Raw genomic sequence first — 6,000 nt, 5'->3', positions numbered from 1 at the left:
GTCAATCCTACCCCCCCCCCCCCCACAGTTAGAAGACACTGAGGGCATACATTTAACCCCTTTATCGCTCCATAGTGTTAACCCTTTTCCTGCCAGCAACATTTACACAGTAATCAGTGCATTTTTATAGCACTGATCGCTGTATAAGTGCCAATGGTCCCAAAAAAGTGTCAAAAGTCTCCAATCTGTCTGTCGCAATGTTGCAGTACTGCTAAAAATTGCAGCAACATTACTAATAAAAAAAAGTATAAATAATAAAAATGCCATACATTTTTCCCATTGTTTGTAGACACTATAATCAATCAATCAATATACGCTTATTGCGATTTTTTTTACCAAAAAATATGTACATTGGCCTAAACTGATGAAGAAATTTGTTTTTGTTTTTTTAATTGTGGGTATTTATTATAGCAAAAAGTAAAATTATATATTATATATTTATTGTATATATATATATATTTTATTTTATTTTATTTATTTTTTTTAATTGTCGCTCTTTTTTTATAGCACAAAAATAAAACCGCAGACGTGATCAAATGCCACCAACAGAACACTCTATTTGTGGGAAAAAAAGGATATAAATTTTGTTTGAGTATAGCGTTGAATGACAGCGCAGTTGTTAGTTAAAGCAACGCAGTGTCAAATTGTAAAAAGGGCTCTGGTTAGAAGCGGGTAAAATCTTCTGGGGCTGAAGTGGTTAAGGAAAATACATTTGCTGTAAACACTGTTGCAAAAACTCATTGGGCAGAGTTAAAGCAGAAATAGCCTTTGCACCAATGTTAATGTGATCTGAATATTCTACGAACTGCCCCCATCCTGTCCTGACAATTTTCTGGGGTGCTGTGAACATCTTATGCCAAGTATTATAGATGAGAAAGCCCTGGCAAGCCCTCTTTACCTTTCTCTCTCATGCTGTACCAGGCTTCTTCTTTTATTTTTGAGCCCAGTACTTTTTACTGAGCACCTCTGATATAGTTACATTTTATATATCATTTTGCCATTTTCCCTAAAAACATATGCAAGAATTTTCTTTCACTTTGTATTTCCCCATTGCAATGCACATGCTTTAAAAAGAATTAAACCATGTCTGTGCTTTATAGTCCTGCTGGTCTGTTAGAAGTCCCCTGTGATTAATCACAAATAATTTAAAAAGATGCAGCCTGGTTATATCTTTGCTCTATGTATCTTGGCTTTTGTTAGCACATTTTAATTAGTATCTGGTATCTGCAATAAACAGTAAACATAAAGAGCTTTGCAAAAATGTATTAGACTGTTTGTTTTCACACTCTAATGCATATTTGCACAATTTTACCATGAAAAAGGAAAAACATGCTAAGCTCTTGGGCTCCTTCCCAAATATCCTGGAACAGAATGTAGAAGTGACTAAGAATAAAACGGAGTCACATCATGCTTCAGGATTTAACTAAACAGAACAGAGCAAATCCTGTACAAAGAGAGCTCTGTGAGAATATTCCCCCCCGTTCTCTTCTAGAGAGGCCTGGAAATCACTGGACCACAGTAGCTGCAAGAGAATAAGTGCTAATGAGATCAAATGCTTAATATTGAGAGCAGAGATTAGGTTCCTGTCATTGAGGTTGGTATGACTTTGATAAAGAGCAAAGGCCACCAATATTTATCTTCTTGTGCTCATAAATATAGTACTTGAAACTTAAGGTCACTGAAATGCTGCAGGTTAAATCACTGATTAATTGCAACTAATTGCCAAAAAATGATATTTGTTATTGCAGTTTGCTGTGCTTTGTTACAAAGGACTCTAATACCGCGTACATACGACCGGACTTTTCGACGGACTTGGTCCAGTGGACAATTCGACAGACTTTGCAGCTAAGGTCCGCCGGACTTTCAAACGAACGTACTTGGCCACACATGATCACTCCAAAAGTCAGACAGATTAGAACATGATGACGTAGAATAAGGAAGTTCATAGCCAGTAGCCTATAGCTGCCCCGGCGTCGGTTTTAGACCTTCGGACTAGCACACAGACGACTAGATTTTTCAACCGGACTCAAGTCCGTTGGAAAGATTTGAAGTCAGTTTTATTTCTAGGTCAGCCGGACTTTTGGGACGAAAAAGTCAGCTGGAGCCCACACACAATCGAATTGTCTGACGGACTCTGGTTCAATCGTGTTCAATCGTGTGTATGCAGCATCATTCTAAAACGGTTAGGATTTGTGAACATAACTCTCAATAGAGTGCCCAGTTCAAATCTACAGGTATCCAATGTATGAGAAGCACGTTGAGCCACGTGGGTTGATAATCACAGCATAGTAAAACGAACATGGATTACAACATTGGTATTGTAGGCCTTGCTGATTTCAGGGCCCCCCCCCCCCTTTTTTTTTTATCCAGGGAAGCATTATATCTTATAAGGGCACACAATTCAACCCTTTTTTTGTGTATTTCTCTTGTAAAGGAATTTACCAGTACTACGGTACTATATGTGTGAATGACAAAAAGTGTGAATTAAAAACAAATCACATTGCATTATCATTATAAAATACATTCTTCTGAAGCCCCATACACACTATCAGATTTTCTGCTAAGTTTTTCCTTCAGATTTACCAAAACCATATCAAACCTTAGGAGTTCCAATTTGTATGCAATCAGGCAGGCCCTTGCACTACATGGTTTTGGTAAATCTGAAGGAAAAACTCAGCAGAAAATCTGATAGTGTGTATGGGGCTTTAGTGTATTTGGGTGATATAGTTAATAGGACAGCTGTAATTGCTTACTTGAAATGCAGACTGAACAAGAACGGCTCCTGAGAAACAATGAAACTTTCAACATACCTGGATTGGAAGTCTGAGATGATGAAGATGGCATTTCTCACTGCTTCAGCCCAAACAACCCTGAGAGAACAGGGACCATACGGTGTAAGGCGTGTCACACACAAAGTATATGATGTCCGTGACACTGGAACTTGAGGGCAATGTCTTCAGGTAGACAGGATGCAGGAGCCAGAAAACAAGCCATAGTCAACAGCAGTTAGACAATGTGGTATAAAACCAGTAGCAAGAGACAGGTAAAGTCAGCAATTTGTTGGGGACAATGTACCAGGGCAGTAAGCAAAGAGCGGGATGGAGTCATTTACTAAAGGCAAAGGACTGTTCACTTTGCAGGGGAAGTTGCACTTTTGCAAGGGAATGTGCCACAAAGCTTAGTAAATGAGGTGAAGTACCGCTGATGTCCATCATCCAATTATGTGCAAGTAAAATGCTGTTTTTTTTTCTCTTTCCTTGTATGTGATTGGGTATTCTTTGCAAAGTGCAATTTCACCACATTCACTAAACTCTAAGGAAAATTTCCCTGCAAAGAGCAACTTCCCTTGCATGTAAACTGCTAGTTTCCTTTAGTAAATCAACCTTACATTCTGTGAAATAGGTTGGAGTCAATACGGGAGCAGATGATCAGACCAGTCAAGGAAAAGAGGGACAAGTTGGGTCGATAACAGGAGTCAAACAGAATCAGGTTGCAGAATCACAGATTGTGTGTAAATTACTGAAAGCATTTCAGTACTGAAGCCTGGTAGGGCTCAGCCTCTAAATAGCCTGTCTGGTCCCACCATGAACACCGAGCAAGCAGACACATCCTTAAACAAGCTGTGAGACCTGCCTGCTCAAAGCAAATGACCAGCATAGTTCTATATGCAGAATCATGCACATGTGCATAAGCGTATACTGGTAAGTGATTACAGAAAGCTTGTTTCTAAAACGAAAGCTCAAAAAATAGTTTCACTGCAAACAAGACAGTCATTATTTACTTCACCTTTTGAACCTGCCACTGAAATCCACTGTTTTCAATGGAAACAGCTGCCTGAGTGATCTTTACAAACAAAAGTCCCGTACACACGATCAGAAAATCCTAAGTAAAATTTTGTTCGATGAACGATCTGCTGATTTTCTGATCATTAGTATGGTGCTTTCGGCAGCCAATTCCAAATTTCCAGACGACAAAAGCTGGATGTCCAGGCTCTAAAATTTTTGTCTTATGTGAACACAACGTCCAATTTTCATTTAACCGGCTCCCAACCGGTGCACGCCGATGTACGTCGGCATACCTGTACGTCCCTTAAATTTGCCACTGTGCCATTGCGCGCGTGCTCGCGGCCGGCGGCACGTATGCACACTGGTCGGAGCCTCCGTGAGTCGGGTCACAGGTCCCGCGGACTCGATCGCCATGGGGATACCCACGATCGCCTCATGAAGAAGAACAGGGATATGCTAATGTAAACAAGCATTGCCCCATTCTGCCTAGTGACAGTGTCACTGATCTCTGCTCCCTGTGATCGGGAGCAGAGATCAGTGATGTGTCACAAGTAGCCACACCCCCACAGTTAGAAACACTCCCCAGGACACACGTAACCCTTACACTCCCCCTAGTGGTTAACCCCTTCACTGCTAGTGTCATTTACACAGGAATCAGTGCATTTGTATAGCACTGATTGCTGTATAAATGACAATGGTCCCAAAAATGTGTCAAAAATGTCTGATGTGCCCGCCATAATGTCGCAGTCATGATAAAAATCGCTGATTGCCGCCATTACTGGTAAAAAAAATATACTAAAAATATTAATAAAAATGGCATAAAACTATCCCCTATTTTGTGAATGCTATAACTTTTGCGACCAATCAATAAACGCTTATTGCAAAAATGTTTTACCAAAAATATGTCGAAGAATATGTATCAATTTAAACTGAGGAAAAAAATAGTTTTTTTATATATTTTTGGGGGATATTTATTATAGTAAAATTAAAAAAATAATGTGTTTTTTTTCAAAATTGTCACTCTTTTTTTGTTTATAGCGCAAAAAAATCAAAACCACAGGGGTGGTCACCAAAAGAAAGCTCTATTTGTGTTAAAAAAAGACGTCAATTTTGTTTGGGAGCCACGTCACATGACCACGCAATTGTCAGTTAAAGCAATGCAGTGCTGAATCGCAAAAAGTGCTCTGGTCAGGAAGGGGGTAAAATCTTCTGGGGCTGAAGCGGTTAATTAGTACAGTTTTCATCCCAAAAACATAGTAAGAGCAAGAGTACGCATGTTCAGAAATGAAAGAACACATACAAAACAATTCAACACATTACATCACTTCTGAAGTTGAATTCTGCTGTACTTGAATTTTTGTATGTTGAGTAATCACTTCACTTTTGATATGAGACTACCAAGCAACCAAAAATGGAAAAAAAAATGTCTGATAATCTGATCCTGTGTACCCTGCTTAACACAAGGAGTTGTCAATTTCCTAGTCCCCTGCAATGTTCTATGGTTTCTCCTACCAGCCTCTGCATCATTACAGCACACAGTGGTGACAATGGGTTTGGCCGAGTGAACCACTGAGCACAGCGGGGACCAGGAATCCTACACTAGTGGAAGTGTCTGTTTCTGAAAAGTCTTCAGGCAGCTGTTTCTTTTCAACAGAGTGCAGATCATGACGGACACAGTCCTTCCAATAGAAATTCAGTGAGAATAATGTACCCCTTTAGGTACCATCCTTTCTCACAGCATTCGTTCAGTAAGGTGACTGCACTGACATTCTGAAATTCAAGTAGCATCCAGAGGGAAACCTGCAAATTTATATATACATACATATAAGATATAGTCCTAAAAACTTGACACAAGACACAAAAAAATTATGTCACGTGCAAAGAGATATTTCCCACGATAAAAAAGAATATATCTAAAACCAACATTTTCCCATTAAGACGTTTTTGAATATGATAAAACGTGACAACCCCCGTCAGACTTTAATTTGCTGTCTAAATAACCTTCGCTGTTTATCATACTGACCAAATGTTTCATTTGTCACCAAATCCCTTCACCTCTCACTTTCTCCTTTCCTGTACTGTGCTGTTTCTGAAAAGTTAGATGAAATCTTCCCAATTGGACATAGACAGCATTCCTTACTTAGATATACTTTATTCATACTTTCTATAAATATAACTAAGCATATAAGCAATATTAATTAAAAAATAAAAATTT

The sequence above is a fragment of the Lithobates pipiens genome, unplaced genomic scaffold, assembly GCF_037356315.1.
Source record: "Lithobates pipiens isolate NorthernLeopardFrog02 unplaced genomic scaffold, aLitPip1_a1.2 Scaffold_19, whole genome shotgun sequence".
Classification (NCBI taxonomy): Eukaryota; Metazoa; Chordata; class Amphibia; order Anura; family Ranidae; genus Lithobates; species Lithobates pipiens.
Note: the sequence above shows the minus strand (reverse complement) of the source record.